Here is a 21,432-nt window from a genome sequence, read left to right on the forward strand (position 1 = left end):
TGATGAGATGTATCAGTGAGGGACCAGTCAGAAGACAGAATCATGACAGTTACTTTAAAGAATTTAATACACAAAAAATAATTTAAAATATATATATATATATATATATATATATATGTATATATAAAGTAAAAGTTGTTAACTAAATAAGTGAATGGCGCAAACAGAGAACTCCAACGTATCACCAAGGAGCAATTGGAAGACATAGCTCAGAGGAGGGGTCTTGTGCGCCTGGACCCAGACATCTCAAGAGGAGGTGCTGGCCAGCTGGTGATCTGGAAATGCCATGAAGCTGATTCCGCACGTATGAGGGGGAAAAAAATGTAAACTCCAATCAACTGGAACTACCAGGGCAAGAAAAGGAACCAGATATAAAAGCCACAGGAGCAAAAATAAAGGAGCCCAGGCAGGTCTCCCTCCATCAGCTCTGCAGGTGCTCTCCAGGACCCATTTGCCTATCATGAAGGCAGATGGCAGAAAAGCAATGTGATTTGCAGAATCCTAGTCTTATGTTAGAAAGCAAGACATCGGCACGTGGGTACACTCACTTAAAGTTGAAAAGAGTTTTCCTATTTGAGTACAGTCACACTAACTAGAGTAGTAGTTATTTACAGAGGTAAGATACTTACTTTATTTCCAATATCATTATAGACCTCTTCCTTTTAAAGATGTAAACTACCTTATCTATAATTTACTTTTATGGGAATTGGCCAAATTATCACAATTTTTTCAGTGGAAGTCACCTTTCATATGGTTTCTGAAAATTGTTCATACTACTACTATTACCTCGAATCTTTTAAAAGCATGCGTTTGTTTATTTATTTATCTAATGACAAAATAATTACAAAACATACTAACATGACACCATGATATATAAGGTTTAATATTAGAGTCTGTTGTGACAATTTTTGAATATATCTCCTTAATGCTTGACAATAAAATTAGCTTATTTTGCATTATTTCTAATAATTATGATTCCAATGAGCTTATAGAAAACACTTCTCTTAAATGTACTTTAATCAAGGGTGCCTGGGTGGCTCAGTTGGGCAGGTTTCTGGCTCTCGCTTTCAGTTTGGTTCATGATCTCGGAGTTATGGGATCGAGCCCCGTGTCAGCCTCCATGATCAGTGCAGAGTCTGTTTGAGGGTTCTCTCCCTTTCCTTCTCCCTCCCCCTCTGTTCCTCTCCCCTCTCCACAAGCTTGCTCTTTCTCTCTAAAATAGATGGATGGACTCTGAGAAACAAACTGAGGGCTTCAGAGGGGAGGGGGCTGGCGGAATGAGATAGACTGGTGATGGGTAGTAAGGAGGGCACGTATTGCATGGTGCACTGGGTGTTATATGCAACTAATGAATCATCGAACTTTACATTAGAAACCAGGGATGACTGTATGGTGACTAACATAATATAATAAACAAACATTAAAAAAAAGAAAAGAAAAAAATAAAATAGATGGATAAAATCTTTTTTAAAAAATTCACTTTAACCAAAACTACTGGTGTTCTAATGATGGATGGTTCTGACTTTGAAAATGGCATTCACTCATCTTTTTTCATTTGACAAATATTTATTGAGGTATTGGTGAGATATATATACACATATATATGTATACACACACACATATACACATATGTATATATGTAAATATAAATAATAAGACTAAAATTCCTGTCCATGAGAAAGTTAAATTCTGTTTTGGAGACAAGCAGTGAAAAAAAATTACATAAAATATACAGTATGCTAAGACAACAGTAAGTACTATGGGAAAAAAATAAAGGCAGATAAAGGGACATGATCTATTAGGGGTGGGATAAGTAACATTTTAGATGCATGACAAGGGAAGATCTCACCGACAAGGTGCACAGAGATCTGAATATAGTGAGTACAGTAGCCATAAGGATACCTGAGGAAAGAGAACATTCCTGACGAAGGCAATGATATGTGCAAAGGCCCTGGGGTAGAGCATGCCTACCATGAGAGAAAGTTAAATTCTTCCTCTCAACTCGAAGCCATGATTTCTTGGATTCACAATGATACTGTTTTTTCCCCTTAAGGTGTTAACTTTGGGAGAATTTTACATGTAAAATACACACAAAATACACACAAATGCATACACACCAAATTTGTTTGATTTTACATGTTATTATTATATGAGTATACTTTTTGGCATTTTGCCAGTTCTAGCAACATAGAAGTTATTATATTTTTTCCTTTTTTAATGTAATGTTACAGTTAAAAACAAAACTAATGATTACAATGCAGTTTGAATTATAACTGTATTTTAATATTACTGGTAGGAATTTATCTTTAAACTAATAAAGATTATAATTTTCATTTTCAAAAGACATGTTAATTATTCCAAACAGAGATTTTAAAAGAAGTTGATTGTGTTTATACTTCCTGCCAATGAGGTTTAATATTTTCAATTAAATGTTTTAATTGGTTGTTCCTAAGGTAGCTTTTCATAAGGCACAATCATTTTCAAGAACTGGAGACCTCCAAACACCATCTTAAAATTCAATTAGTTTATAATGCGTTTGAATAAATTATAGTTTTGAGGACAGCTCTTTTAGAAGGCTGAATAAGATTAGCTTAAACAATTAAAATTCTGTTACCTATATAGCTAGTGTGAATGCAAAATTTATTTAATTTATTATTATTATGAAATACTTCATACATACTAACAAGTAAATAATATAAATGTACAAAGTATAAAATAGTTTTAAAGTACTTGTAAACTTTCCACAAAAGTTAATAGAACATTAGCAATACTTTTGAAGCCCCCCCAACCCAATATGTGGTACCCTCTTCCTCTCTATGACAGCTCCCCTCCCTCTCATGCATTGTCACTCAGGGGTGACTAGTCTTCCAAAATTTGTGTGCATCATTTTCTTGTCTGCCACCAAAGTGTATGAATCCCTAGACAATACATTTCATATTTTATGTCTCTGAGCTTCATACAAATGGTATGATGCTGTGTTTTTACTGCAACTTGCTTTATTCCTTTAACACTGTGATGAGACTTGTCCATACTGAGATACATAAAGCTGCCCTGAACTCATTTTCATTGCCACCCAGGATTCTATAGTATGAATATCCACAATTCATCATTTTCTTGTCAATGGACCTTTGCTTGTTTTTAAAATGTTGTTATTATAGGGGCACCTGGGTGGCACAGTGGTTAAGCATCTGCCTTTGGCTCAGGGCGTGATCCCGGCGTTAAGGGATCAAGCCCCACATCAGGCTCCTCCACTATGAGCCTGCTTCTTCCTCTCCCACTCCCCCTGCTTGTGTTCCCTCTCTCGCTGGCTGTCTCTATCTCTGTCGAATAAATAAATAAAACCTTTTAAAAAAAAAAGGAAAAACTTTGTTATTATAAACATTGCTGCTATGAATACTCTTGAAAACACGTTAGTGTTTCGAGTATATCCTTAAGTTGTACATTATACGTGCCTTCAAATTTAAAAATCAATGACAAATTGTTTCATAAAACACTTGCATAAATTTACACTCTCACCAGCAATGAAAGCCCTGTGATTTTTGCAGCTTACCTCCTGAATAGAGTTTCTAATTCATAGAGTGGGGAAACAGAACCAAGGAGGAAACAGGCAGATTTCCTGATTTGAAGAGACAATGTTGAGAGTCTGGGGAGACCAAGGTAACTAGTGATATAGAATGGCGTAACAGAGAGAAGAGAGCAGGACAGAGACACAACTATGGGAATCTTCTGAGGCTCTGCCTCAAGGATTCAACTGAGTACTAATCAGTGTACGTGTGCAAAGAAACTACTTAAGGCTGAGGAAAGAATCATCCAGAAGTATTGGAGGTAATGGGACTCTGATTCACAAGAGACTGGAAATAATGCTCGTTTCCACTGGTCAAACTGGAAAACCTCCTGATTCACAAGGCATTAGGCAGAAGGCTCAGAGGGCTTTGCCTCTGTAATGGGGAATAATTAGCCATAGACTGAGCTCTGCTTCAGTCCCTCTTAACAAATCATAAAGATATGACAATCAAATTCCTTCTGAATAATTGCATCCCAGAACAAAGTTCAAGAAGATCTATTAGAATATAAAAATATCCAGCACCTGAATAATGTGAAATTTATACTCTCTGATATCTAATTAAAATTGCTGTGCATGCAAAGAGGGGCAAACAAAGTACAACTTATAATATGGAAAAAATTCAACTGAAACTGACCCAGAACTAACATGGATATTACAATTAGCAGACAAAGACATTAAAACATTTATTATACCTGTATTCCATATGCTCAAAAAGTAACATGATACAGAAGATATAAAGAAGATCCAAATCAAAAATCAAGAGATGAGAACTATAATGTGTAAACTAAAAAATACACTAGATGGCATTAGCTGCAGGTTAGACATTGCAGGGGAAAAGATTAGTGAACATGAAGACATTAAAAAAAGAAACTATCCAAAATGAAACAAAGTAAAAAAGAAAGATTCAAAAATGAATGGAGCCTCAGTGATCCATGGGACAATTTCAGTCAGCCTAATATACCTGTAATTGTAGTTCCAGAAGGGCAGTGGGGACAGGTAGAAAAAAATATTTGAGGGGCACCTGGGTGGCTCAGTTAAGCAACCACCTCTTGGTTTCAGCTCAGGTCATGATCTCGGGGTCATGAGATTGAGCCCCGTGTTTGGCTCTGTGCTCAGCTCGGAGTCTGCTTGAGATTCTCTCCCTCCCCCTCTTCCCCTCCCTCTGTGCTCTCTCTCTGTCTCTCTCTGTCGCTCTCTCAAACAAACAAATAAAATCTTTCAAAAAATTCTGAAAAGAACAATGTTCAAAATTTTATGAATTTGACATAAAGTTTAAACTCACTGATGCGGGAAGCTCAAGGAAACCTACATCATAGTCAACTCCTCAAAACCACTGATAAAGAGAAAAGTCTTAACATCGATCAGAGGGAAATGACATGGTTGTACAGTGGCACAAAGGTAAGGATGACAACATATTTCTCCTTGGAAACAATGCAATGAGAAGACAGTAGAGTAACATCTGTAAAGCAGTAGGAGAAAACACTGGCAACTTAAGAGTTCAAATCCACCTTTCAAAAACCAAAGACAAATGGGAACTTTCTCAGGGTTATGAGAGCTAAGAAGTTTATTACTAGCAGACACTAACTACAAAATGTGCTAAAGAGGGTCCTTCTAGCAGGGGGAAAATGATACCATTTGGAAATATAGATCTATACAAAGAAATAAAAACATTATAAACTGTGACTACACAGGTAAACAGATGTTTATTTTCTGTAAAAGATAATTGGTTATTTGTTTTTCTATTTGTTTTTTAAGTAGGGTCCATGCCCAACATAGGGCTTGGACTCATGCCCCTGAGATCAAGAGTCATATCCCCTACTGATTGAATCAACCAAGTGTCCCAATAATCAATTATTTAAAGGAAAAATGACAACAATGTAGTGTAGTGTTTATAACATATATAAAAGTAAAACATATCACAACAATAGCACAAAGGCTACAGGTTGATAAATGGAAGCATATTAGCTTAAGTGTCTTTAACTACAAATTGGTACATTATCACTTGAAAACAGACTATGGAAGTAGAAAATTATAAAACCAATAAGCTAGCAAAAGGGATAAAAATGGAACCATATTGGATTGGATTGTACTGCCCTTCTATTTTTATTCTCTGCTTTAATTTTACTCTGAAACTTAGGGGTAATGTATCAATCTAAATTTTAAGATACACTTTAAATAACTATAAGTGTAAAAATTTTATAGGAAACTTATGGATAAATAATAACCATAAAAACATCTGACCAAGATAAAGAAGAGAAATTAAAATCTTTGATTTAACAATGGAAAACATAATCTAAGTATCTAAGTATATGACTAACCCACCCACATAAGTGAAAAGATTTATTTACCATTCAGGAAGTGTGTTGAAATTCCTCTGACATATTCAAAAGTATTGTTTTATAATCACTTAGTTGTCTATGTAGCACTGTGATTTGGAGTTGAATCATGAATGCCAGAACTGTAATTGTACCCTATTTAGTAACTGTGGACTGAAAGGAAGTGCATAAGCAATACCATTGTTGACAAATAATGTAAATTCTCTCGTAGCTCATCACAAAACTGCTGTTCTCATAGTTAAAAATCTTTACTTAAAGTCCCTGGAAAGACAGGCTTAAAAGTTCTTTGCAATCAATGTAGAAAACATTTTGGTCTTTAGTACATATGCCTACACATGAGTTTCATTCAACACTAGAGCTAAGACATAAAAAGAAAACTCATGGTAACTATTTTAAAAGAGTTTTGATTTTGGAACAATGTAGAATTAGTGAGTAATGAAGTCAAATAACAACATAATATATAGTAATAAACTAAATTATGCTTAAAAAAGCATCATCTTTCTTAAATCACAGAGACAGCCAGTAGGAATACATAGTAGAAATAAGAGATATATTTTTTACTATTGCAACAAAGCTGTAAAAGGCTTAGGAATAAATATAATGAAAAAGTGGAAGATGTACTTGAAGGAGACAATAAAATGTTAAGGAAGGACATCAAGGAAGACCTGAACTAATGTTCTAGGATGCCAAGACTTTACATTTTAAAGATGCCAATTCCCCACAAATTAATCAGTGCAGCCCCCAACAAAAATTCCAACAGAAATTTTTTGAATTAACAGACTTCATTTTTTAGAGGAGTTTTAGAATTACGGAAAAATTGAGTAGAAAGTAGAGAGTTCCCATATATCCCTTTTCCCCTGCCTTTAGTTTCCCTGTTATTACCGTCTTGCATGGGTGTGGTATACTCAGTGCAAGTGATGAACTAATAATGATGCATCATTATTAACTGAAGTCCGCAGTCCAAATCCACGTTGAGCTTCACTTTTTGTATTGTACAGTTTATTTTTGTTTTGGTTTCCATGAATTCATAATATCATGATGTATAATGTCCACCACTACATTATCATACGGAAAGGTTTCACCACCCTAAAAATCCCCTGTGCCCCACAAGAAACTTTTTAAACAGGAACTCGATGACCTGATTCTAAAATCATTTGAAAGAAAAAAAATGCATGAAAACCAATAAGGATTGTTGACAACAAGAACAAGAAGAGAGACCTTGTCCTATCAGATATTAAAACATAATACAAAGCCATAGAAATTGAAACAGTGGTGTATAAATGCAAAAATATGTATTTAGAGTAAGGGGACACAAGATAAATCCCAAAACTAAGCACATATTTATGGAAATATAGAAAGGCATTTCAAATTAGTGATTAAAAGTGTCTAATAAAAAACAAAATTGGATTCTTATCTCAGATCATATCCAAAAATTTTACCCATATTTAAACGCCCAAATATAACAATATTATTAATAAAACTATAGAATATTTCAATAAAATATATGAAAATATCTTGATAACTTTGTGGACAAGAAAGTCCATTAGCTAACTCAGAGAGATTGATTAAAAATCAGGAGGGAATTGAATAATAATTTTTATAGTAAATCTGTATCACTTGAGTCCTTATCAGGAGCATTACTTTTGTAATTAAATAGTATGTAGAAAAAGAAAAACAGTGAAGTTTCTTCCATGACTATTTTCTCTGATCAGAAAAAAACATCTATTTATTTTATACAACTTTTCCAAACAACAGTGGTGTCATAAAAGTCCTTAATTTGTACATATAGTAAAACAAAACTGTCAGTTCATATTAAAAATGAAGTTTACATTCCTAACAGGAAGCCATACAAAACATTAAAATATAATCTTGTGGGAAACAGGGTTAAGAAGGCTTTTTTGAAAGTCTTGCCTTGGCAATCACTTACTAGAAATAATTTCCTTGTAGTCGCCTGGGTGGTTCAGTCACTTAAGTGTCTGCTTTCGGCTCAGGTCATGATCCCAGGGTCCTGAGATCAAGTCCTGAATCAGGTTCCCTGCTCATCAGGGAGTCTGCTTCTCCCTCTACCCTGCCCCCTTGCTTGTGATCTCTGTCTCTCTCACTCTCTCTCTAATAAATAAATAAAATATTAGAAAAAAAAGAAAGCATTTCCTTGATTATTTTTTTCTTGCAAATGTATTTTCAACTCAAAAAAAAAATTATGTCTTTTCTTTGTTTCATTGTAGAGCAAAAAGCTGTCGTTGATTAACCTGTGGACACTGGTTCTTCTCATCACAGCACAGGATCATGATGACCGTAGAATTTATTGCCCAAACCAGGACATTTTTGACAGTGAAAGGGACCCCTGTTAATAATTACACACGGATAGCATGCATCAACCCACACTGTCCTGGGAACATGAAGATGAATGACCAACTACATGGAAAGCTTTTGACACTCTGTCCCTTTCCTACCTCCTTATACTTGTTTTCTACCAGAGTGTCTTTGGACCTCAGGTTCTAAGAATTCCACCTTACTAGTTTCTAAATTATGCCACGCTGTTCCACACCTTCAAGGTGTTGCATATTCAAAGCCTTCTGAATAATTCAGTAATTATTGTGGAGTAATTCAGAAATTCCTATTGCACTTTCAAAACCTTGCTCAGATGGTTAACACTTAAGAAGGACCTCCAGTGTCAACCATCCTCTTCCTGTACCAAGAGTCAGTCACTGAGCAGCTCTACTTTGCAGGGCTGCTCAAGGTAACCATGACCTTTATATTCGGAGAGCTTATAGTCTGTGGTAACTCTGGACCTTGAAACGCTTCTATTACTATGATTGTTTCACACTATGTCATCTACCAGTGCCATGCCTTTAGAGAGCTATCAAGGTTTGGGGAAACTGGTTAAGTCGGTTAAGCATCTGACTCTTGGTTTTGGATCAGGTCCTGATCTCAGGGTCAAGAGATCGTGTGTTAGGATTCACACACAGCACGGACTCTGCTTGGGATTCTCTCCCTCCCCCACTGCTCCTCCCCACCCCCATTTGTGTGTGCATGCACTCTCTCTAAAATAAATAAATGAAATCTTAAAAAAAAATAAAAAGAACTGTCAAGGTTCTATAAAGACAGGTATACTAGCAGATCTCTGTGCCTGGTAGCATTCTGACCCTCCTTTAGAAAATGAGCCCTCCCTTGGGACACCTGGGTGGCTCAGATGGTTAAGCGTCTGCCTTCGGCTCAGGTCACGATCTCCAGGTCCCGGGATCGAGGCCCACATCAGGCTCCCAGCTCAGCAGGGAGTCTGTTCTCCTTCTCCCTCTGCCCTTGCTTGTACTCTCTCTCTTTCTCAAATAAATAAAATCTTAAAGAAGAAAAGAAAAGAAAATTAGCCTTCCCTCACTGTACATAGTCTCAGTAGGTATATTAAGTACTGCTATGTAAGCAACCATGCCAAAACCTAGTGATTTAAAACATGCATTGATTTGGCCCATGGGTCTGCCTTAGCTGGGAAGTTCTGCCGATGCGGGCCGGCTCCGCTCGTGCTGGGGGCTTACATGCATCTGTAGTCTGCTGGAGGGGTTACTGGAGGCTTGCTTTTCCGGGTGATTTTAGGATGTGTCTGAAAATTTTTTACATTCTTCTTTCAAAAGGTAAGACCTAATTCCCCTTCCCTTGAATATGGGCCAAACTTAGCAACTCATTTCTAATAAGCAGAACGGGGCAGAGCAGCGAAGGCAGGAGACTTCTGAGGGTAGGTCGTCAAAGGCACTGCCACTTCCAGCCTGCCCTCTTGGATTGCTTGTTCTGGGGGCAGCCTTCCTGTTGCCTGTGGAGACAGGCCATCCTGGGGAGTAATGGAGAACTCCGGCCAACAAGCAACACCAAGTCTCCAGCCATGGAAGGAGTCACTTGGAAGTGAATCCTCCAGCCACAGAAGATCACGGGCTCAGCCTGCTTCTTATCTGCAACCTCAAGCCAGAGCCTCCCATCTAAGCTGCAGCTGGATTCCTGACTTCAGAAGCTGTGTGAGGTAATCAACGTCTGTTGTTGTTTCCAGCCACTAGTTTGGGGAATCCTCTGATGCCTGGTAGCAGATAGTGGGCACACCGGCTAAGATGACCTCAGCTGGGACAACTCACTTCCACTCCACGCCTCTCGTCCTCCATCACGCCAGCCAGGACACGCTCTCTGGAACTGACGAGCTTCCAAGGAAGGGAGCAGAAGCTCCTGAACGCCCTGAGCCCTGCTTCAGAAACGGCATGCCACCTGCTCTTGCCTGAAGCAAGTCACTGGGCCAGTCCAGGGTCAAGGGTGGGGACACAAACCCGTCCCCTTGATGGAGCAAGCTGCAAAGTCACGTTCCTTAACGGGGCAGGGATATGCTAGGCTTGCTCGGTCTGCAGAGCATGTGACTCTTGATCTCAGGGTCATGAGTTCAAGCCCCCTGTTGGGCATAGAGCCTGCTTAAAAAGGGGGGGAGCATGGATAATAGGAGGGAGATCATTAAGAGAAGGGGGGTAATTGAGACCCGTTTGGCAATCCGCCACCACAACAGAATGATCAGTCAAGATGTTTCCCCTCCTTGGTCCTAAAAGTGGACTTTTGGCTGAAGTAAGGAAGGTCAAATGCTCCCCACCCCAGGAACCTCACAACTGGCTGACTCAAGAGAAGAAGAAATGGTTTCATCCTAACAATGAGCAGTTTGAAAAGGCAAAGCTTTAGTTCCTGATGTCTAGATCTCTTGAGCTTGTCTATGTCGTCTCCTGTCCTGAGTCCAGTTCCCCGGTTCTCCTTCTGTAAACTACCACACGCTTTCCAAGAAGCACCCATTCTTTCCTGCTGAAATTAGCCTGAGATGGTTTCTATTGCTCACCACCAAAGAGCCCAGCCAGAGAGCTGCCGGCGGCCCTCAGTGCTGACGGCTCGGTCTCCTTAGCAAGTGCTCCTGGCAGGCACGAGTGTCCTTTGCAAAAGGAGGAATCAGAAGATGCCAGACACAGAGCCCCAAGAGATCCCTCAGATGATGACTGGCATGCAGAAAGAAAGTACTTTTAAAAACTCTTTAAACATCCTTAAGGACAAATGCAATGCAAAAGGAAAACAGTAGCAAGGAACGCTGTAGAAAGCACCCTGGCGCGTTATTTTTGTGCAAAGCCTGCATCGTGTTATTTTTCTGCAAAGGCGGAATTGTCTCGAAGCGTTTCCATGTGGCAGGGCTGCTGTAACGCCAGGGCTCTCATGTGCCAGGAGAGGCCAAAGTTCTTGGCAATCGGGCCAAATATTCCTATGCAGGCTACGAAGGCAACCGTCTCACGGCTCCTGTGTCCACTGACATATGGCAGCTCCGGGCCGCGGTTCTATTAAGCTCCTCCACTGTGTTACGGTTTTACAATCACTCTGGGCACGAAGCACTTAATGATTTCCACTGGTTGCTGGTCATGTTTCCTTCCTAATTCCCTGCACCAATCGGGGACGACAGAAGGTATCAACTCCCTTCTCGGGTATTTAAAGGGTGAGCAGTCATCTATATGCAGAAAGTGTGCCCGCAAACTTTTGAGAACTTTGTTTACACAGAGCCCACAGCACAAATGCTGCGGGATCAGATGACGTTCTGCAGCTTCTAAAAGAAACTCATTAGCGTTTCGGATTTTGGTTTTGTTTTTGTTTTGTTTTGCTTTGTTTTAGGTTGAAGTTCTAGCAGTTGTCAGTCAGGGGCGGGCTTAGCACTTGGCCGCGGAGACAGTGCGTCATCGTGGTTAGAAGCAGGGCCTTTCGGTCTGAGACCTGTGAGTTCCCATCTCACTCCGCCTCTTAATATTTGAGTGACCTTGGACAAGTTACTTAACCCTTCCGGGCCTCGGTTTCCCCATTGGGGAAACTGTGCCCCCAAAAGAAACTATCTCATAGGGTTTTTTGGAGAATTAAATTTAAGAACAAATGTGATATGCTGAGTCCAGAGCTTACAGCGTAGGGGGCACAATAAATGCTAATTGGGACTGCTTTTTTTATTACTACTAGCACTACTAATAATAGCAATAATTGAACATGCCAGCAGCTTCCAGGGCTGGAACAGCAAGACCCAGGGACGTCTGACTCACCAAGTCGTTGCAGCGGAGCTAACGCTGATGCTGTAACGCGGATGCAGGCAGGATTGGCATCAGCCCCAGGGGCAGCGGCTGGGAAAATGGGGCAAGATGTTGCGTCTCAGCGTCTCTGTTCCATCATCCCCTGCAGTCAGCATCTCACCTTCACGCTCCAGCTGGGCTGGACCAGCAGGACCAGCCGCAGACCTCGAGAGAAGGGAGGCGAGAACACATCTCGGTTTCAGACCTCAGCTTGAGACCCAGTAGAGAAAAAGAGCAGGTGCCTGGACGGGGGCAGACTGATGCTCATGGAATACCAGGGCTCTGGTCATGCTGCTCGGGCTGGGCCAGCAATAACTCTCCAAACCCATCCAATCAGCACAAGGGACGGGGCATGCTGTGAGCTGCCAAGATCGGCTCTCCAGCAGACTGAAGGCAGCGCTGTAATGTGAGCTGTTCCTTGATGGCAGGAACAAGGCCATTTTCCTGAACTAAAGGAAGGAGTGAGATCAGCAATAGTAGGAAAAGCACAGAGCCCACAGGAAGGACACAGCTGCAGCAACCACAGAGTGTTCCAGGGGGAGAGCAGGGCCAATAACTTGAAACAGGAGGGGTCACCTGCTTGGTGGCAGACAGAGCCAAAGGGTCCCAACCTCAGAGTCATCCTCAACGGACTCCTTTAAGATCTTGCTACTTACAGTGGTTCTCAGAGAGAAGGTTCTCAGAGGGAATCAGGGTTTACACTTTAGCAAGATAGCCTTGGGATTCAAATGTGCATTTCAGTTGAAGAAGTTCTGCTAGGATTCCCTTATCAACTGGTAGGATTTAGCTCAAACCTCTCTTCCATTTGTGCTTTGAAAACAGACTGCAATTGGTTTCTCTCATCTATGGAACATAAGAACTAGGAAGATCAGTAGGAGAAGAAAGGGATAAAGAAAGGGGGGGTAATCAGAAGGGGGGAATGAAGCATGAGAGACTATGGACTCTGAGAAACAAACTGAGGGCTTCGGAGGGGAGGGGGGTGGGGGAATGGGATAGACTGGTGATGGGTAGTAAGGAGGGCACGTATTGCATGGTGCACTGGGTGTTATACGCAACTAATGAATCATCGAACTTTACATCAAAAGCCAGGGATGTACTGTATGGTGACTAACATAATACAATAAAAAATATTATTATAAAAAAAGAAAAAAAATGATCTCAACTTTAAACTTCAGAATTAAACTAAAGCCGGGGGGGGGGACAGACTGGAGTTGAAAGGTGCTGAAGACATGAAGCATGTCCCACATTTTAGAAACCTTACTGATCTGCCAGGGGCTTTGGCTTACAAGAATGTTCCCATGGAGCCAGACGTGAGAGGGTTTGGGCGAAGCCAGTTAAGATATATGGGAAGTGGAACAGAAACTTGGAGCATGAGCGTAGGAGCCTGAGAATTAAAAGACTCTCCATCTGAGATTTTCAAAAAGGAAGGAGAGAAATTCTCCATCTGATCTGGAATTATTTGCATCAGTGGTTGAGTATCTTAATTATTTGTTCTATTCATCATCTGTAGTTTTGAGGAGATGGAACTCACTCCTCTGTGCTGAGGTGTATCAAGGAAAGGTGATTTCCTCGGGGTCTGAATTGTTAGGTGGGAGCTGTCACAGGTACCAGGAACTGGTGACCAGGGCAGTTAGAGAGTGGGGAACAATGGGAGAACGGTGAAAGTTTGGGAGAGCACTCAGGACCCTCCTACCTGTAAGTTTTCTTTCTTCAAACCTATGTGCATGTCTTTGTGTGGGCATGGATTTCAGGAAGGTGCTTTTTCCCCTCAGCAGTTCCTAAAATATTTGCTGTCCGTGGCTTCCTTTGGGAATCCTCTAAAGGGGATGAACGCTTTCCCCCTGTCACCCCATCCCTTAAATATAGAGACCTACATATGCTCAAAGCTTGGCATACTTTCAGGGCCCTGTGGAACCCCTACGATTTCAGGTTAAGAACTCACACCTGTCACCTTCCATACGTTTTTATTTTTTCTTTGAATCTGTAACTTTAAATCTTCACAGTACCATTGCCTAAACAAGTAGGGATTACCGATTGCTTCCCATTGGTTGGGATCAATGAGAACTGACTCATCTTTGAGACAATGAATAGTCCTTACTCCAGATGTGCTATTTTAAGCTGGAAGTAACCAGAGAGCTCATAATAAACACTAGTGCCCAGGGATGCCTGGGTGGCTCAGGCAGTTAAGCATCTGACTTTGGCTCAGGTCATGCATGATTTCAAAGTCCAGGGATCGAGCCCACGTCAGGCTCCCTCCTTAGCAGGGAGTCTGCTTGTCCCTCTGCCCTTCACCCTGCTCCTTTCAAATAAATAAGTTATTTAAAAAAGTAAAAATAAAAAATAAATAAACACTACTGTCCAGGTCAGAGGCTATGGTTCAATTGATCTGAGTGGAGCCCAAGCATCTATATATTTTTTAAAGGTTATATTTATTCCAGAGAGAGAGAGAGAGAACACAGGGGAAGGAGCAGAGGGAGAAGGACAAGCAAATTCCCTGCTGAGTGGGGAGCCCAACGGGGGATTGATCCCAGGACCCCAAGATCATGACCTGAGCTGAAACCAAGAGTCAGGCGCTTAGCTGAATGAGCCACCCAGTCCTCCCCCCACCCCTGGACGAAGGATCTGTATTTTTTAAAGCTCTCTAAGTGATTCTAAAGTGCACCCTGAGTTCAGAACCACTAATCTAGGGTGCTCTTGCCCTGAACTTGATCTGGGCTAGGCAGTGGTCACCACTCTGCTTTCCCCTGTCCCTCTCAGTTTCTTCCGTGTACAGGAAGTGGGTATGCCCAAACCCGGGCAATATGAGATGAATGTCTTCTATTCATATCCTTTCCCTTGGGTACAATCCTGTTTCTGTCCTAAACATGAGACCTGAAAAAAACAAAACAAAAAAAAACCACACTATTAAAACCCAAGTTTGACAAACACCTGCCAATAAACTGTGAATCTTCCCCTCTGCCACCTCTCCATCAATGACAAAGGTTTCCACAAGCAGGGTGGGGACAGGCCTCTGACCTCATTCACAGAGCCTTTCACCACGTGTGGGTATGAAAAATCAGGTGAGCCACTCCGTGTTTAGTAAACCAGAGTCAGTATCTCCAAGCTCCTTGTCCATAAATCAAGCTCTGGTCCACATGGGCGTGTCATTTCCATATACATTCGAAGGGGTGGATTATTCCAGTCAACCCTTAAGGTAAGTCACTTCTCTGAAAATCATTGAGCAGCAAATTTAAAGCTTGTGGGTATTGGCAACAAACGTGATGAATTATCTAATAGGCAGTCTTAAAACGCCCCTTGGAAACATTCATTATTTCTAATGGCTACTTTAAAAAGCACTCATTTTTTTTTCTTCAAGGATAGATGGATACATGGTGGCCACATCTTGGTGGCTGGTTAGCATCTGGCTTGTCCTCTAGAATGTGCATATCAGCCATGCTTTGGTTGCAGAATCTGTAGAAACAGGGCCTCTGCAAATAAGGCTTCCTTCAGTGAAATGTGAGTTCTTACACCCCACCCCACCTTGTCCAATTTTAAAGAACTTCAAACTCCAGGGGCATCTGGGTGGCTCAGTCAGTTAAGTGTCTGTCTGGCTCTTGATTTCAGCTCATGTCATGATCTCAGGGTCATGCAATCGAGCCCCACATTGGGCTCTGCACGGGGCATGGAGCCTGCTGAAGATTCTGTCTGTCCCTCTCCCTCTGCTCCTCCCCACCTTAAAACAAACAAACAAACAAACTCTGACTCCAACTCAAAGTTTGTAATAATCCATTAATTTTCTTTATTAACAATAACTGAACTACCTCTCCCCATGCTAGCCTAAGGGCAAAGAATAAATGAAATGGATTATTTCGACTCTGCTAATGAGACTCAAAGTATATTGGGCCCAAGCAACTGAGAGGTCTTCGTTGTTTCCCCAAGTAATCCACGACGGTGTGGCTTGGGGTGCAAAATCAAGGGTGTAAGTTGGTCCCAGTATGCCTTTGAGAAGCAGTGTCCGGTGATGCTCAGGCTTGTGAGAGCCGTTACACACTAGGATCTGAGCCGTTACACACTAGGATCCCTTGGATCATTACCTGGGATCCTTATTCCATATATTTATGGGAAACAGCATAGTTGAGAACATGTTTAAAACACACACAAATCTAGTCATTCAAAATCCTAACATTCTTCACAGGACACGAGTGAACTTTGAAGCTCTCTCTCTGAAGATTGTAATTAGAAATGTGATTTTAATGCGAGCTAATAAAATATATTTCTCAGCATCTCAATGGGAACTTTTTGTCTTGCCCCTAGAAGGAAGAATGACAGAAATGACATCACCGAAAGACGACCGTTCACAGGGAACTAACACTTACATATTCTCACTGAATCCTCAAGTTCTCTCTAGAAAACTTTGAGGAAACCGGAGCGTAAGAAATCCAATCAGCTTGTCCACGGTCATGCCATCAGGGGAAGTATCAGAGCCAAGGCTCAAAAGCAGGTTTGTTAGACGCAAAGCCCATCTCCACCACCATCGCCCTGAGAACCACGAGGGTCACCATTCACTGGGCACTGACTGTACACCAGGCACCTCACAGAATGTTCCATTTAATGTGAGAGAGACACAGACAGCAAAGAGGGCATTAACATCTGAAACCCAGAGAACTTAGTCCCTTCCTCAGTTTTATAGAGCAAGTGATAGTAGTAGGGTTTGAACCAAAGAACAAGAGCCCCTACTCTTTTTTCTGCCCCGGGGCCTGCTCTGCACAGGCCTCTGAATGGCCATCACACAATAAGCCCCACTCAGCAGCTCGTAGCCCTGGAGCCCATGCCAAAGGCCAAGGGGTCCAGCTATGTTGGCGTGTGACATGGGGAGCTGGAAGGCTTCCCTGCCTTGCCTGATGCTATGCTCCCTTGTAACTCAAGACGCCCGAAGGACACAGGGAGGCTGACACTTGGAATCTGTGAAAGGATTTATTATTTTTATACCATTATGCCTTTTTAACCCCATTTGCCTGTGATCTACTTGACTCTCGAAAAAAACTGAGAGGGCTTCATGAGCCCTGTAATCTAACAGATGGAGGGAGTCCACTGAGTGCTGAGATGCGGGAGCAGATACAAACAATAGTCTTGCCACACGCTAGGAGGCACCAGTCTGAAAATGTCCAGGAGGAGAAAAAAATCCCATGTATGTCAAAATAGCAGGGAAAATATATAAAATAAACCTCACCAGAAATGTGCAAGACCCATATGAAGAAAAAGATAAAATTTTATTGAAGAACACATAAGCTCTTGGATGTGAAAGCTTGATATTTGTAAATGCTAATTCTATACAACTTAACTGATAAATCCAAACTTTTCCCAATGTTATTCCAATCAAATATCCAGGTTTTTCAATGAAGTCTGGACAAATGAGTCCCAGATATCTTCAGGGGATAAAATCTATAAAAATAGCCAAAATAAAATGTGTGAAGGATAGAAATGAGGTGATATTTGCTCAACTAGTTATCAGAACTTACTATGGAAAAACCTGAAGTGAACAAAAATGCTTTGGTGCAGGAACAGACAATAGGGCAGTATAAGGGAGAATAATTAAAAAAAATAAGACATGGATTTATGTCAATTCATTATGTGATAAAAAGGAATATTCCATACAGTGGGAAAGGGAAATAAATTACAATAAATTATGTTGGAGGAATTAGCTATATCTTTGGGGAAAAATGGTAAAATACTTTTCTTCACAAGATAGTCAAATTTAAAGAGCTTAAGGTAAAGAAAAATTAACAACAGGAGAAAATATAGGTAAAGTTTTCATAATCATGGTAAACAGAAGACCTTCAAAAGAGAAAGAAAGATGAAATGCCATTTTATAGAACATACCCCATGAAAATACGCTTAATCTCACTCAGATTCATACAAAAGTACATTTAAACCCCAATGAAATACCCTTTCCACCCAATTTTTGATTGGCAAAAATTTTAGACTGTCTTTATCCACGGTTGGCAAGATAAAAAAGTGATTCCACGCACGAATGATGAGACTATAATTTTTTTGGAGGGCAATCTGGCAGTATCTATTTAAATTAAAAGCGACATGTCCTTTGACCCAGCAATCACACTGTAGGGTTTCTACCTTAGGGGAGATAATTATGCAGACACTTACAGAAGGGTGTGAGCAAAATCATTATTAATAGCTCCAAATCTAAAGGAACATAAATGCCTATTAGTGGGCTGTGATTATATAAACAATGGTACAGTCACACCATGAAATCCTATGATTTTCATAAAAACTATGAGGCAGACCTTTAAGTCGTGATTAAATAGACTCCAGCATACTTTGAAGTGAAGAAAATCCAGGTGCAGAGCCCATAACTAGAGTATGATTTTATGTGTTTGTGCGTTTGTGTGTAAAACAAACGTATAAAACTATATACATGCACACACGCTTGCAAATGTAAATACTAAGCTGGGAATGGTGGTTCTGGCCTCAGACCAGGGAAGAAGGGTCTAAATGGGACCAAAATAGGAGCATGGGACTCCCCTGCCCTCGCATGTTCTTTGCTCGGGTCCACTGGGAAAGGGTCTTGATTCCTACAGTGATTTTCTACAGTTTTCACAATTTACAGTGGAATAAAGCTTCATAATTTGTAACTGATAATTTTATGATTCAATTCAATTAGAATTCCTCATAAGCCCCCAAATAGTTGCAAGAAGGTGTTTTGTGAAATCCCTATGTGGCCATTTCCGTCAAAGCAGACCCCTGTGGGGCAAAAGGATAGTCCTCAAGGACCATGACGTTGAACAGATGATGTTTGGTCACAGGGAGCTCTTCCCATGGATTCTGCATTCAGTATGGGTCTAATTATGTTTATTTAGGATCCTTAATTGTTACTTATCTTATGCGTCTTGGTTTCACGTTTGCCTGTTCAGTTGCAATAATGGAATGTAATCTACTCTCAGTTCATTCGCAGGAAACACTTCCTTGCTGTTCTCATTCTACTGCTGTCACAATTCAAGGACATTATGTATGCGAGAACCCAGCAGGAAGAAGGCAGGGCCTTTCTGCTCTTCAGAATAAGATATCTGTAGCAAGAGTCCTGTGTTCTTACATGAATTCCTGTCTCTCCATCCCACGGTGGGGGTGGAGGGGAACACAAAAAATATGTCTGTAGTATTTCCTTTTTGGGGTGTATTTTGTCCTCTTTTGTTTCCCTGCTCAGTTGTCTATCCCCCCATACGCTTTCTCCCTTCCAACTTCCTTCAAGTTTAAAAAAAAAAAAAAAAGCTCCTTTATTTCCTCTGCAGCTGCCACCAATCATTTTAGGAAGAAGGTGGGGATCACTTTAGGCCGGTGGGGGGCAGGAGCTCCAGCAGAGTGCTCACCATTTCCGGGAGGGTATGGAGCACCTCAGTGTCCAGGGCCTGCCCACTGTGCTGGTAGGGAACCCCAGCTGGGAGTGGTGAACGTCTCTTCTTTCCTCTTATTAAAATCTAAAATATTAGGGGCGCCTGGGTGGCTCAGTCGTTAAGCATCTGCCTTCAGCTCAGGGCATGATCCCAGGGTCTTGGGATCAAGTCCCGTGTCAGGCTCCCTGCTCCACTGGGAGCCTGCTTCTTCCTCTCCCACTCCCGGTGCTTGTGTTCCCTCTCTCGCTGGCTGTCTCTCTCTCTGTCAAATAAATAAACAAAATCTTTTAAAAAGNGTCAAATAAATAAATAAAATCTTTAAAAAAATAAAATAAATCAAGCATTTTTCCTTCTTCCTTTCTCTTCCATCCTTCTTCCGTTCCTTCCTTTCTCTTTTCCCCTTAACCATGATATTGAAGGGCAATGTTATGAACACAGAATGCCTTGGGTCTGACCTTGGCCTTGTCACTTACTGAAAATGGAATGTGGAGCAAGGCACTCCGTCTTTCTCAACCTGGGCTCCTTGTCTGCAAACTTGGATCTCTATCCTGAGATGCCCCCTCACAGAAATTTTTGTGAAGTTGAACGGGATCACACGTGTTGAGCACCTAGGCTGGTGTTCAGTGAATGTTCAAGTGAGGTTAGATCCTTCACCTTCTTCCTAGAGATTTTCCCTTTGTAAAGTTGATTTCCAATTCAGGTAGCAAATGAGTTTCAAACATCAGCCAGCCTCCAAATAAAAATCAAGGTATGAGTGAGCACAAATTAAAGTTACCGGATAAAAATAGTGAGGCTAAAAGCAAGATGAATGTGTGTACCCTCCAAAAAGATAATGAATGTGTGTTGGTACTTACACAGCATTTTAATTACCTTTTTAAGATCTGAAGGATCGGGAAAAAATAAACTCTAGTGCTGGAGAACATAGGGTCACACAGTAGAAGACTTCTCTCCCAGTGGTTATAACTAAAACTCTGAAAATAAAAAGGAGGAGGAAGAGGAAGGAGGAAGAAAAGGGGAACGAATAGCAAGTAGCTAGGAACTGGCATTAGCAAGCGGCTTGGGGAGGGAAGTCAAAACGTAAAAAGCAAACCATCATGAGTGAGATTTCTGGAGGGTTTTCTTTCATCTCCTGGCTTGGAATCAAGGATGACCCCAGTGTGGAACAACAAAGCAGCCACAGGCAGCAAAAATATCATAGGGCTTCCCCTATCTTTTAATCAGAGAACCAAGACCAAGTGTTTCTGCAAGCAGGAGACCATGGAAAAAAATCCCTGCTGATATTTTGGAATAATTCCAAACTTACAGAAAATCCGCAAAGATCGTCTAGCGTTCTCATGCACCCCTCACCCACTTTACCCCATTGTTACCATCTTAACACTGCCATGATCCATTTTTTAAAACTAAGAAAGTATTCATTGGTACAGTTACCATTTATCACGACGTACATGACTATCACCAAACTCCAGACTTCCTTTGGATCCACTCATTTTTCCACTAATGTCCTTTTTCTGTCCGGGGATACAACCCTGGATACCATATTGCATTCAGTCTCGTGTCTGGGAGTTTCTCAGTCTTCTCTTGTCTTTATGGCCTTGAGAGTTTTGAGGAATACTGATCAGTGTTTTGTGGAATGTCCATCACACTGAGTTTGCCTGATCTTTTGCTCCTGCTTAGAATGGAGTTATGGGTTTGGGTGAAGAATACCAAAGGGAGTGATGTGCTGTTTTCATGACATCCTATCAGAGGAAGATGCTACAACATAATGTATCACTGATGTTGTCAATCTGGCTAAAGCAGTGTTTCAGGGTTGGAAACAAATCCTTAACTTTGGTGCAAAATCAAGGGGAGAAAGAAGAGAATCTGTATCACTTACTGGGAATTCTTCTATAAGGAAGGTTTGTCTCTTTTCCTCCATTTATTTATGTAATCATTTATTTATATCAGTATGGATTCACCTATATTTTTGTTTTTCTCTCTCTCTTTCTTTTTACTTCTGCTCTGCCTTAAAAATGGCTCTGGTCCTGGGGCTGCAATGAGGTGGT

General features: G+C 40.9%; 1 long non-coding RNA gene across 2 annotated transcripts in view; it reads right to left on the bottom strand.

The window, feature by feature from the left end:
• The window catches only part of LOC117803730, an 80,591-nt gene that overhangs the window by 54,624 nt on the left and 4,535 nt on the right, over positions 1-21,432 (bottom strand). For both annotated transcript variants that reach the window (XR_004627718.1, XR_004627719.1), the window contains exon 2: positions 11,979-12,170. This is a non-coding gene — a long non-coding RNA (uncharacterized LOC117803730). The remainder of the gene's footprint in view (positions 1-11,978; positions 12,171-21,432) is intronic.

This window comes from Ailuropoda melanoleuca, chromosome 9 (genome assembly GCF_002007445.2).
Source record: "Ailuropoda melanoleuca isolate Jingjing chromosome 9, ASM200744v2, whole genome shotgun sequence".
In the NCBI taxonomy this organism is placed as follows: Eukaryota; Metazoa; Chordata; class Mammalia; order Carnivora; family Ursidae; genus Ailuropoda; species Ailuropoda melanoleuca.